We start from the raw sequence: 14,605 nt of genomic DNA on the forward strand, positions 1-14,605 counted from the left end.
TGGCCTCTCAGGCTAGTCAATCATTGAACTCTGGATTAGGTAAGACACACTGTCAAGAAAACAAAACAAAGCAAAACAAAAAAAAACTGAAAAGTACCCTGATGTTGGCCTGGGGCCAACACACACACACACACACACACACTCACGAGGGGGCTGATGGAAAGCTTTGTTTTTCATGTTTATATTTGGAACATGCTTGACACATGGCACGTACTCAGCAAATATCTACTGAGTGTGTGTGTGTGTGTGTGTGTGTGTGTGTGTGTGTTGAATGCACATACATGTAACTGTTCTCCTATTTTTTTAATCCATTTAATTCAACACTATTTCAGTTTAGCTTTTACAATGTACAGTGCGTAAGATCACCATTTTAAGTTTTTGAATCATAAAAGACAAATTTATTTCTCATGGTTCTGCAGGCTAGGAAGTTTAAGATCAAGGCACGTTGATACATTTGGGTGAGAGCCCAGTATGCCAGCCTGAACACTGTGTTTCCCTGTTGCTTTCTTTAAAGGAATATATCAGCAGCAGCTCTCCTGGAGCCACCTTAAAAATCTTGACCACAGTTTTTGATTGACATCTCTAAAGCTGTCATGGCCTGGTGGGGCAATGAAGTCTCAGTGGGAACCGTCAGTGTTTCTGGCAGTGTGTGAAGCATACAGGATCCCCTTGGCTGGTGGATCTTCCTTGAATGGATTGCCTGTGGTATCTGTGAGAGAGTCCTCCAGAGGAACAGTAGACTGTTGGGGTTATTGGACTGGCTTACATGATAGGGTGAGTACTTCCTCCATGGCCGTCCATGAGCTGGAGAGTTAGAGAACCAGACAGCTGTTCAGGCCTCAGAGCAGCTGGGAGCCTCAGAACTGTGGTACACGACGAAGCAGTCCTGGTCCAAGGCTGAAGGCCTGGATGCTTTCTGAGAGTTGCTGCTGTGAGTCTTCATCGGAAGGCTGAAGAAGTGGGAGGCTGATGCCCACTGGATGTGGCAGGACAGAAGGAAATGCGCTCACTCGGGAAGAGTGGAGCTTGTGCATGCTGGCTGGCTTCCCTTCCTTCCACTTTTACTCCACTGGGGCTCCCAGCTCACTGGATGGTGTTGCTCGCGGTCAAGACAGGTCTTTCTCCCTCACTTGGTGTCTCACATGCTAATTGTCTCTGGAAATGTCCTGTTCTCTGTTTGTATAGAATATTCCTTTCATGGTCAGTAGTCTAAACAAATGAAAGTTAATACTAAATTTTTTCTTTCCTTTCCCTTTCTTTCTTCCCTCCTTCCCTCCCTCTCTACCTCTGTCTGTCCGTCCGTGTGTCTCTTTCTTTCTTTCTTTCTTTCTTTCTTTCTTTCTTTCTTTCTTTCTTTCTTTCTTTCTTTCTTTCTTTCTTTCATTCTCTCTCTCTCTCTCTCTCTCTTTCTCTCTTTCTTTCTTTTTTTCTTCCCAAGACAGGGTTTCTCTGCATAGCCCTGGCTCTCCTGGAACTCACTCCGTAGACCAGGCTAGCCTCAGACTCGGAGATCTGCCTGCCTCTGCCTCCCAAGAACTGGGATTAAAGGCGTGCGCCACCACCACCTGGCTAAAATTTTTCTGTTTAATGGATGTGTGTTTGTGTCTGGTGTGTGTGTGTGTCTGGTGTGTGTGTGTGTGTGTGTGTGTGTGTGTGTGTGTCTGGTGTGTGTGTGTGTGTGCCCATAGGGTCCACAAGAGGGTATCAGGTCCTCTAGAGTTGGAGTTGTGGCAGCTGCAAACTGTCTGACATGGGTGCTGGGAACTGAACTTGGGTCCCTTAACCACTGAGCTCTTGTGTTTGTTTTGAGACACGTAGGTCAGGCTGGCCCTGAATGCACGGAGATCCTCCCAAGTGCAGGTATTAAAGGACACACACACACACACACACACACACACACACACACACACACCAGACACACACACACACACACACACACACACACACACACACAGGCTTTTTTTTTTTTTTTTTTTTTTTTTTTTGGTTTTTCGAGACAGGGTTTCTCTGTGTAGCTTTGTGCCTTTCCTGGAACTCACTTGGTAGCCCAGGCTGGCCTCGAACTCACAGAGATCCGCCTGGCTCTGCCTCCCGAGTGCTGGGATTAAAGGCGTGCGCCACCACGGCCCGGCCACACACAGGCTTTTAAAGAGATTTTCATATAGATTTTAACCAGGAGAGTGAGGAGAAAGAGGTGACTGGGATGAAAGTGAGAGTGTGGCTGTGGGTTAAATGTCACTCTCTTTTATTTTATTTTTATAACTTTTTGGGTTGTTTTTTTTTTTCGGGGGGACAGGGTTTCTCTGTGTTGTTTTGGTGCCTGTCCTGGATCTCACTCTGTAGACCAGGCTGGCCTCGAACTCACAGAGTTCTGTGTCCCAAGTGCTGGGATTAAAGGCGTGTGCCACCACTGCCCGGCAATATCTCACTTATTTGAACTACTTTTCATTTGTCTCAAACAGCACCAAGAAGTGAATTTAATAGGCCTACTAGCAGTTGAAATGCAAAACAGAAAAACAAACAGTAATCAGAGAGAGATGAGATCTTTATTCCTAGTTATTTTGACTCAACCTGTGTGTCAACCTAGCAGATTTGTTTGTCTGATTTCCCCAACTGAGCAGAACCAAGAGGATCCCCGAACCTGAACACGACAAGAGCAGCCAAAGAACCAAGCAGTCGGAAAGCCAAGAGGGCTCAGTGAACACACAGCAAGCAGTTCGTGCTTGTTCTGAGGGAGACTGGCAAACGGAAGTGGAGGGGTAGGGGAGTGAGAGCTAGATATCCCAAGGAAGGGACCCAGATTCATGACTTACATAATCCATGACATATCATTTAAACCTAGTTATATCTCACATGCCCCACAGCTCAATACTAACATTTTGAGGATTAAATAAAATACAGATTTTGCTTCTTATTTTACTAAATTTTGTATTAATTGTAATTATTTAGAGAGAGAATTTGTTGCTTTTGTAATTAAAGAATTAAGAGATACTGAATGTATAATGGTTGTGTATATGAAAAAAATGAAAGCCACATAAATGTCCAACAATAGATTAATTTAAAATGTCATATATATTCAAGAAAACCACTAAAAATTTCATAGGTGACTATTTTGTGGCAGAATGTATTCAAACTATATATTTTAAGTTGAGTAAATGGTAGGTTATAAAACAAATATATAATGAATAATACATGCTTTAAAAAACTCACTATAATAGATAAAAATATTCTGACATAAAAGAGAAAATTTTTCTTAGATCTAACTATTTCATCTATATAACATCTATATAATCAACATCTTGTTTTTTACTGCAAAACTTCTAGGTATAGCTTTATCACATACAACTGAATCTCTATTTCATGTACTTGTGGCCCACAGCAGTGTTTTGAATGAGAATGGCCCCCATAGGCTCATATATTTGGATGCTCGGACTCCAGTAGGTGGAAATGTTTGGGAAGGATGAGTGTTGTATGATATTTTGTTTGTGTTCTGACAAATAAAGCTTGCCTGGAGATCAGAGGGCAGAGCTAGCCACTAGTTAACCATAGAGGCCAGATGGTGATGGCACACACCTTTAATACCAGCACTTGGGAGGAGCAAGCCAGAAGATCAGGAGTTCAAGGCCACCGTAGGCTACACGAGATTGAACCAGATTAAACGAGAAACAGAGCCAGGCAGTGGAGGCTCATGCCTTTAATCCCAGCACTAGGGCCGTGGAGACAGGAATATAAGGCAGATAGAGACAGGATGTGGCCCATTCAGGAGCCTCATTTCGGTCTGAGATTTCGTAGAGGTAAGAACTTTCTAGTGGCTGGCTGCTCTGCTTCTCTGATCTCCAGGCAAGCTTTATTTGTCAGAACACATAAACAAAATATCATACAACAGATGAGGAGGTGTGGCCTTGTTGGAGAAGGTGTGTCACTGGGTTGGGGCTTTGAGGTTTACAAAAGCCTACACCATTCCCAGTTAGTTCTCTCTCAATTTCTCTCTCTCTTCCTTTTCCTCTGCCTCTCCCTCTCTTTGGCTCTTGCTTATGGATCAGGATGTAGCTCTCAGCTACTGCTCCAGCTCCATGCCTGCCTGCCATGCTCCCCAACATGATGATCATGGACCCTAACCTTCTGGAACCATGAGCCCCGATAAACTCTTTCTTTTGTAAGTTGCCTTGGTCATGGTGTCTCTTCACAAGCAATTGAAAAGTAAATGAGACAGGAAATATAATGTTCCCATCAATATTTTTGGGAGCCAACACTGCTAGACCATGATGTTAATTATGTGCCTGTTAGCTGAGTTATGAACTACATAGGTAATTGATTGAAGATTGCTCTGAGTATATCTGTAAGGGTGTTCTTGATGAGGTTACCTTTATAATTGCCTTTCCTGTAGAGTCTTGTTCAATCAATTAGAAGCCTGAGTGGACCAATATGAGAGGTATCATGGGGGAGAGACTGTCTTATTCGACTTCTCTGCAGAATAATACAGATTACGATGTTAATAGTAGAGTTCTGCTATAACAAATATATAAGAAAGGGAATTGTGGCTAGAGAGATAACTCTGCGGTTAAGATCACTGGCTGCTCTTCCAGAGAATCTGGGTTTAGTTTCCTGCACCCTTGTGACAGCTCATAACTGTCTCCCCCCAGTTCCAGGGATCTGATGCCCTCTTCTGGTTTCCAAGAGCACTGTGATGCACACACATACATGCCAGCAAAAAACCCATACTAATAAAATCATTTAAAAAAAATTTTTTTTAAAGTGAAGAGGGAGCTGGGCGGCAGTGGCACACACCTTTAATTCCAGCACTTGGGAGGCAGAGGCAAGTGGATCTCTGTGAGTTCGAGGCCAGCCTGTGTCTACTACAGAGCTAGATCCAGGACAGACAAAAACTACACAGAGAAACCCTGTCTCGGAAAAACAAAAACGAAAACAAAAAGAGTGAGGTGGGTTTAGAACTGGGTAATGGGGCACGTAATGGGGTAGGAGGTGGAGGACTTTTGAGATGCAAATGAGAGAAACATGGATGTTAAGGGTGATAGTTCTGGTGAGGACACAGAAAGAACTATTTTTGTTTTGTTTTTTAGATAGATTTTATCGTCCAGGCTGTCCTTGAACTTGCTATACAGCTAAGGATGGCCTTAAACTTCTGTTCCTACTGCCTGCATCTCCCAAGTGCTGTGACTACAGGCAAATGCCATCCTTTCTGGTTTGCCTCCATCTTTTCAGAAAAATTACAAGTAATCATAAACACAACATTAGTACGAATGTGGGCAGTAAGCCATTCCAGTGGGGTCTTAGTGGTAGTAAAAGACATGTTATCCAATGGAGAAAAGATTATTCATGATATAATCGGATAAAGGTATTTGCCATATTCTATTTTGTGGAAGTTGGAACCTGTGAACAACAAGACTGGATATTTGTCTGAACTTTCTAAGCATATTCAAGTGGCTTAGTTCCTCCTAAATGTAAAAGGCAAAAAGGAGAGAATTTTAAAAGACATTATTAAGTAAAAGGGGACCAGGAATTAAAGGTCTGAAAAATTCTCAGCCTATTCATAAAGCTAACAACAAAAAGAGGAACTGTTTTAAAGCAGATACTGTGTTTGACCAGGGAATTCATATGCATGTACCCCTAGAGCTCATCAGCTTCCCAGCAAGCATGTCAGCCCCATGAGCTATCTCTCCAGCCCTGAACTTCTGAAATTCTATAGGACCAAGGAGTTATTTGTATGTGTGGTGGTTTGAATGAGAGATATCTCCAGCAGTCTCTGGCATTTGGACATTTGGGCCCAGTTGGTGGTACTGTTTGGGGCAGTTTAGGTGGTGCAGCCTTGCTGGAGAAAGCAGGCCACGGAAGGCAGGCTTCGAGAAAAAAATAAGCCTGGGGCCATTTTCCATTTTGTTCTCTCTGCTTCGTTCTTGTGCGAAGATATCAGCTCCTGTTGACGTGGCCGCCGCCTACTGCTCTGCTGCCCGGCCTGTAAGGAATCTAATCCTCTGGAACCAAGAGCCTCACAAAAATGCTCTCTTTTAAAAGTTGTCTTGGTCAAGGTGTTTTAATCACAGTGCTAGAAAAATAAGCAAGACAAACGGGAATGAAGAGGATTAAGGCTCTGGATTCAACTAAACCTGAAGTTTTCATGGTAAATAGCTTAAGTTACTTACATTGGTCTTTTGTTTGTTTGTTTGTTTGTTTGTTTTGTTTTGTTTTGTTTTTGTTTTTTTGAGACAGGGTTTCTCTGTGTAGCTTTGTGCCTTTCTTGGAGACAAGGATGGACTCGAACTCACAGAGATCCGCCTGCCTCTGCCTCCCAAGTGCTGGGATCAAAGATGTGCACCACCACCGCTGGCCCTTACATTGGTCTTTTACTACACTAAGTACTTATAGACAATCTTTCCTGGGCCCAGCATAGCGGTGCTGCATGCCTTTAGTCCCACTACCTGGGAAGCAGAGGCAGGTTGATCTCTGAGTTTGAGGCCAGCCTGGTCTATCTAGAGAGTTCCAGGATACCAAAGGCTACATAGAAAGACCCTGTCTCAAAATAAGTAAATATATAAATAAAAATAAAATTAAATCTTTCCTGAGAGTTTATTTAACAGAAAAAGCTCTATGATAGAGTATTAATCTAATTTATTATTTCTGGGTCTTTATATTCTAAAACAACCCACAAATGGGAGAAAGGAGGCCCAAACAAGGGGCAATAATATACACCTAGCTACATGATACCTATTTCACACAAAAAGAAACATTCTTATTGGAAAATGGTCTTCAAAACAGAGGAGATAATTCAATTCTTTATCCGTTCAAATATTACTTAACTGGGAAAGATACGGTGCTAAACTAGGAGTGTTTTCTAGGAATTCACAAGTTAGCAGGAAAAATAAAAAAGTGTGCAAGTGAGTTACACAAGTTCTCCTAGAATTGGAGAACTATTAGAAAGAATACCTTTCCTGTCCCTTTAAGATGCTGACCAGAACCACCTAAACACATATTTTTTTCTTTTGTGTTCGTTTGTTTTTGTTTTCTGATACTCTGGGCTCGCTCTCGCACTGTCTCTCTCTCTCTCTCTCTCTCTCTCTCTCTCTCTCTCTCTCTCTCTCTCTCCTTCTCTTTCTCTCTCTCTTCCTCCCTCCATCCCTCCCTCCTCCCTCTTTCTTTTCTTTTCTTTTCTTTTTTTTTTTTTTTTTGAGACAGGGTCTCATGTATACCAGGTTGGCCTAGAATGTAACTTAAGATGTAACTTTGTAACTTAGGATGACCTTAAATTTAGGAGACTCCTGCTTCTCCCTCCCAAGTATGCATACATACAAGTACATACTAGGTATGTAGGTGTAGGTGTGTGCCACCAGGCCCAATTTGGTTGGTTGTATATCTGCCATTTTATAATTTTTTTTAATGGCCAAAGCTCTGCCTCAGTTTGGCTTCAGTTTTTTTTCCATGGCTTTTCACTCACAGACTTTTGACTTTTATTAGTCTAACCTTGAACACATAGCAACCCTGCTGGGGAAAAATTCCAAACAGCTTTCTTTTCACTGTTCTAGACAAGCCAATGGAGTCTGATAGTACAAACTAAAAGAATTGCCTAAATTCAGCTCAGCCCCGGAAGTCTTCCCTGACTAGTTCCCCAGCTAGTTAGTCAGTGCCAGCCTGCCCAACTCTACCTCACTACAAATTGGAATTCCATTCTAACTAAGAGCTTTGTCTATATAGGAAAAATACAGGACAGAGGAAATTTCCAAGCTAGGGTTGCTTAAACACCTTCTCAAGAATTTACAGAGTACTGCAGGGATAGAGTGCTTGCCTAGCATGTACGAGGCCAGGATTCGATCCCCAGGCCCGATAATAACAATAATAAATCACGGCAAAAAGGAAGGGTTGGGGCAGCAGCTCATTTGTGAGAGTGCTTGCCTAGGGTACACGAGGTCTCTGGTCCGGAGTGCTTGCCTAGGGTACACGAGGTCTCTGATCCAGAGTGAGAGTGCTTGCCTAGGGTACACGAGGTCTCTGGTCTGGTTGCCAGTGACTTAGATAATAAATAAGAATCTACAAAGAGGACTAGTTCTAATTGCAAATAACTGCCATGAAGTATATATATTTTTACAATGTAACTGAGCTTGCAGTTCTCTAGGAATGATGTGAGGTGGTGGATTAAACAGGATTACATTTTTGTTTTCAAAAATGAAGTCAGAGGACTCATACTCCCTAGTATCAAAATATAACACAAAACCACAGTAGTAAAAACAGTGTAGTAGGGGCAAAAAGACAGACATACAAATCAGTGGGAAAGAACAGAGGGATCAGAAATAAACCACTGTATATGTGGTCAAATGGTTTCTGGCAAAGATGCCAAGAACACTCACTGGAGAAAGGCCAGACTGTTCAACAAACAGTGCCAGAAAAACTAGAAATTCACATGCAAAAATAATGCCGTTAGATCCTTATCTATCACTATATGCAGAAAACAGTTCAAGATAGGTGAATGATCTAAACGCAAAAGTTAAACTCCTAAAGCTCTTCGAAGAAAACACAGAAAAAAATCTCACGATACGGGGTTTGGCAATAACTTCTTGGGTGTTGCAGCAAAAGTATGAGGTGGGGCAACCAGTTATACTACGATTCCTCATCACCAAAACTTTCTTTGGGGGTGTACTGGGATCAAATCTAGGACACTGTACATGCTAGGAAAGAGCTCTAAAACTTTTGTATATCAAGAACACCACTAACAGAGTCAAAAGGCAACCCACAAGATGGGAGAAATATTTGTAAATCACTTTTCTGATAAGAGGAAAATATCTAGAGTGCATCAATAATTATTATACAAATTACCAACCAACAAACAACCTGTTCTACTTTGTTTTTCTGTTGCTATAATAAATACCATGAACAAAAGCAACTCCGAGAGGAAAGGGTTAATTTGATCTTACAGGTGACCATCCATCTTCAAGGAAGGTCAAGGCAGGAACTCAAGGCGGGAGCCTGAAGAAGAGACCATGGAGGAACACTGCATACTGGCTTGTTTCCTCCTACTCAGCCTGCTTTCTTACACAACCTGAGATCATCTTTCTGGGTGGGAGGTGTGGTTATATATTGTGTGCCCTAATAAAATTTGCCTGAAGATCAGAGAAACAAAGGAACAAGCAAGCCACTGCCACGTCTCACCTCACCAGCTCCTCAGTCTGAAAGGCCTCTAGCTGAATGAGCTTCCTCGGCCGAAAAGCCTTTAGTTCCTGTCTCCTCATGTCTTATATACTTTTCTCCACCCGGCCATCACTTCCTGGGATAAAAGGTGTGTGTGCTTCCCAGTACTGGGATTAAAGGTGTGTGCCACCACTGCCTGACTCTGTTTTCTCTCATAGACTGAGTCAACGTCATGTAATCCAGGATGGCTTTGAACTTACAGAAATCCAGATGGATTTCTGCCTCCTGAGTGCTAGGATTAGAGGTGTGTGCCAACACTGCCTGGCATCTATGGTTAATCTAGTGGCTTGTTCTGTTCTTTGATCTTCAGCCAAATTTTATTAAGGAACACAATATATCACCATGGGGGGGGGCGGGGACTGCCCACAGTGGGCTGGGCCCTCCCACATCAATCAGCCATCAAGAAAATCCCCTACAGTCATGCCCATAAACGATTCCCATTGAGGCAATTCTTCAGTTGAGTTTCCCTCTTCCCAGATGACTCTAGGTTTGCACCAAGTTGGCAGCTGAAAAACTTGAAAACTGAGAAAACAACTTGAATGGAATTTTTCCCCAGTAGATATATGAATGGCTATTTAAGCACATAGAGATTGTGTTAATGATGCAAATTAAAACCATGGGGAGGCAAGTCATTGTGGCACAGGTTATTAATCTCAACACTCAGGAGGCAGGGGTAGGAGGATCTCTGTGAATTTGAGGCCAGCTTGGTTTACATGATAAATTTCAGGACAGTCAGAGCTACATAGAAAGACCCTACCTAAAAAAAAAAAGAAAAAAAAAAAGACACCATGACACCATGAGTAGATATTATTTCACATCTACTAGGCTGGCTATGGAGAAAAAAGTGAAAACAGAAAGGAAGGGAGGGGGAAAAAGCAAGCAATGACCAGTTTGGGCTTGGATGTGAAGACATCGGCGCACACACACATTGTCTATAGGAATGTAAAATAGTGTAGCTTCTATCGAAAATAATATAGTGGTTCCTAAAAGTAATTAAACATAATGGGGCTGGAGATGTGGCTTAGTAGTAAAGTGATTGCCTAGCAAGCACAAGAATTCTATCCCAAACACTACACAACACTCTAAAAAATTAAGCAGTTAATTTATAATCCAGCAATGACACCTTTAGGTATATGTTCCAAAGAAGGAATTTCAGAGACCCAAACAGGTATTTAGACAAAACCAAAAACCAAAAACAACTTAAAAGTCTATTTGCATGTGAATTGATTTTTTTTTTGTTTTGTTTTGTTTTGTTTTTCGAGACAGGGTTTCTCTGTGTAGCTTTGCGCCTCTCCTGGAATTCACTTGGTAGCCCAGGCTGGCCTCGAACTCACAGAGATTCGCCTGGCTCTGCCTCCCGAGTGCTGGGATTAAAGGCGTGCGCCACCACCGCCCGGCTACATGTGAATTGATTTTAAAATACACGTTGGCCACAGTTCATGTGCCGGATGGCAATGTGTGTTTGGTAGACAGTGCAGAAAAAAAACAGTCTCTTTTTTTCTGGAACATTCTACTGGGCAAAGGTATTCTAGAAACTTAGAAGCCAATGTCTTAGATACTTTACTATGAAGAGACATCATGATCAAGGCAACTTATAAAAGAAAGCATTTAATTAATTGAGGACCTGCTTACAGTTTCTGAGGGTGAGTCCATGATCACTCATGGTGGGGAGCATGACAGCAGGTAGGCAGGCATGGCACTGGAGCAGTAGCTGAGAGTTTATATTTGATCCAATAGCAGGAGGCAGAGGGTGAGACTGGGCCTGGCATGGGCTTATGAAACCTGAAAGCCCACCCCCAGGGACACATCTTCTAACCATTCCCAGAACAGTTTTTACCAACCAGGGACCGATCAATCAAACACATGAGCCCATGGGGAACATTCTCATTTAAACCACCACAGCCACCGTGGTTAGAAGGTGATACTGAGGAGAGAGAGCAGCATGACATGAGTCTGGAGAGGAGTGCAGTGTTGATGTTAGTAGGAACTTGTACAGTGTAGGAAAGTTTGTATCTTAGTCTAAGTACAGCACATGTAAAGTAGTATACATTGTAACACAATATCCCTCTAGTTGTTAACTGAAGAACAGGTTAGAAAAATGAGTTAAGAAGGCAGACTTGGGGCCGGAGAGATGTTTCAGCAGTTAAGAGAACTCACTATTCTTGTAAAGGACTGGAGTTTAGTTCCCACCTCTCACGTTACGTGCTTAGAACAACCTGTAATTCCAGGTCCGGCGATCTGATGCCCTCTTCTAGCAACCACGGGCGCCTGCACACACACACACACACACACACACACACACACACACACACATAAAAATAAAATAAATCTTTAAAAAAAGATAGCCAGCTTGATAGCTGTCCTTTGAAAGCCCAGTTGACTATATTGGTTCCTTGGCTAGATTTGGATTTAGGAAAGGCCCTACCATCAATCTAATAAGAATGGTTCATTATGTCTAAATTGCACAATAGGCTTCATGACTTGATCTTTGTGGACTGGTATAACAAAACACCATACACCGAGAGGCTTATTTTTCACAGTTCTGGGAGGTAAGAAGTCCGAGGTCAAAGCCCTGGCAGACTCTTTCTAGGCTAAGGGTCTGCTTCTCTCATTCACAGATAACCATCTTCTCACTGTTCTCAAATGGATAAAGGGAGGACATTGCCTTTTCTATAGGGGTAGCAATTACATTCATGAGGACTCTCCTCCCATGACCCTATTGTTTATCAAAGGCCCAGCCTCTAATACCATCACTTTGTGAAGATTTTAACATATGAATTTTAGGAGGACAAAAATATGTAAGCATCCAAATGTGGTAGCTCACACCCATAATCCCAGTATTCAGGAGGCAGAGGCAGGAAGATGTCTGTAAGCTCATGGCTAGCTGGGTCTACACAAAGTTGCAGGCTAGCCAGAGCCATGCAACATCAGAAAAAAAGACTCAAACCATAGCCATTTGGAACCACCTACTTTCCTTTTAGGGAGCTGAAATTTTGGTACTTGCCACTTAGAGGATGACTGACTAGCTCTGGAGTAAAAATCCCTGGGTGTGAATCTGGAACCAGATTCCCTGATTGGTGGCTTTCACCTAATGTCACAGTGTCCTGGTGGCGATCCTAAGCAGTGTGACTCCACTAGGAGACAGTCCTTGGGAAGATGGTCTGACTTTGCTCCATGTCCTTACTTCCACTGTTAATTTTGTTTTAAGCCTGCTATAATAAATCACAGATGTATGATAATATTCTGAGTCTTGTGAGGCTTCCTAGCAAGTTATTTGAAACATAGTGGTCATAGGGAACTCTGATTGAGATGCTGCATCAAATCAAGGTGGCTGCTCCCAAGGCTGCCATCTGATTTTGATCCCTGGTAGCAGAAAGAGAGAACCAACTCCTGCCAGCTGCCCTCTGACCTCCACAAGCCCTGTAACATGCACATGCATACACATTAATAAATAAGTGAAAAAATTTAACAAGAGAAACAGATCATGATTTCTAAAATATTATGTTCATGGTAGAAATTCAAATAGAGACTGGAAATCCCCGTCTGATATGGAAAATTTGGTTCTTTCTCTGTAATTCCCCACTCATTTTAGTTTGTTAAAGATTCAGTTTACCAAGTATCTGCTTGCCTGTTGTGTTCAAAGGCACCTGAATTTATCTTTTCCTTCTTGCTATCATTTGCATCCCTCTTTTTTTTTTTTTTTCTGGCACCACTGTAGTCCCAATGCTGTATCTCTGAAGGTGTGTATTATGGCACTGGTTTAGAAAGCGATTCTTCCTAGTACGAGGTTCCATACTGTCAGCCACACCACACAGTCTAATCTTCCTTAATCATCAATCCATTCCCATTGTCGTCACACTAGGCTTCTTTCAAGGCTTCTCATAACCTAGTCTCATCCAATTTAGTTTAGCCCCCCATCTTTACCCTCACTGATGCTCACCCCGTCTCCCCAAGGCCCTGCGGAGACAGCATGCTCATTGCTAATTCCAATGCTTTCGTTATATATTTCTTCTGCTTTTTACTCCATCTTTTTCTGACTCATTCAAGCCTCCTTTTATTTATAAAGCTTTCTTTGACTAACAGCCCTGACTAGACTATTTGGCTCCTTTCAAAACATTCAGAGTACATGCCACACAAGTGAGAATTTATGTATGCACTCATAATAACATTTTGGTGGCAAGTAATAGAAAACCAAACTCCAAATAATTCATTCAATAACAGAACCATGTATATTGAAAATCAGATAATATATATTTTTAAGTTTAAAAAAAAAAAACTATGTGCCTATGCATGTGAGTGAGCGCCTTCAGAGGCCAGAAGATGGTGTCAGATCCTCTGGTGCTGGACTTACAGGTAGTTGGAAGCTGCCTGATGTGGGTGCTGAGAACTGAACTCCAGTCTTGGGCAAGAGCAGCAAGTTGTCTTAGCTGATGACCCATCGCCCCAGCCTAAGAATATGTATTTACTGCAGTTTACATTAGTAGCTTGTCTTCAGCTGTGACAGTAACGTAAGGAAGTGAGGGTTTATTTGGGTTTATAGTTCCATAGTTTACCTTAGCAGGGAAGGTATGGGAAGGCAGGGAAGGTATGGCAGCAGCAACGGGGGCAACTGATCAGATGGCATCCACAGGCAGAGGCAGAGAGAGATGAACGCCAGTGCTCAGCTCACTTAGGATCCCAGCCCATGGTATGGTGCCACTCAGAGTTACAGTGGGTCTTTTTACCTCAGTTAACCTAATCTAGTTGTTCCCTCACAGGCATGCCCAGGTGCCTCTGTCCTAGATGATTCTACATCCTGTCTAGTTGGCAATCACCATTCAAAGGCTTTGATAATGTCAGCCATATTTTAGTTTCTTCTTCAATTTTCTATTATTACACTTTAATTGTATGTGTGTGTGTGTGTGTGTGTGTGTGTGTGTGTGTGTGTACATGCCACAACACACGTGTGGACGTTAGAGGATCACTTGTGGCAGTTGGTTCTCTTTTTCCACCATATGAGTCCTAGGGATCACACTTGCGTCTTCAAGCTTGGTGGCAGGTGCCTTTACTTTCTGAGCCATCTTACCAACCTCTTGTTTTGCTCCCTCCCTCCCTCCCTCCCTTCTTCCTTCTTTGTGGTTCTGGGGGTTGGGAGTCAGGGTCTCACATGTTCTAGACAAGTGTCTCCCCTTCGGGCTACATTCCCAGCCATTAGGATTTGTCTGCGTCCGTTTCTGGGTCTGCCGTCTGTTGAGTTGGCTCCTCCATACACCTTAAGCTTCTGCTTCATAGGCATACAGGTCCAGGCTCAACGGAAGACTAGCAAGTCATACTAGTATCAGGGCCCAGGCTGGTAATGCTACTGTAGCTCTTGGTTTTCTCTCTCTGGTATGAAGTGAGTCTGGACTCCCACGGTGACAGTGTACGCCAC

The sequence above is a fragment of the Peromyscus eremicus genome, chromosome 9 (assembly GCF_949786415.1).
Source record: "Peromyscus eremicus chromosome 9, PerEre_H2_v1, whole genome shotgun sequence".
NCBI classification, from domain to species: Eukaryota; Metazoa; Chordata; class Mammalia; order Rodentia; family Cricetidae; genus Peromyscus; species Peromyscus eremicus.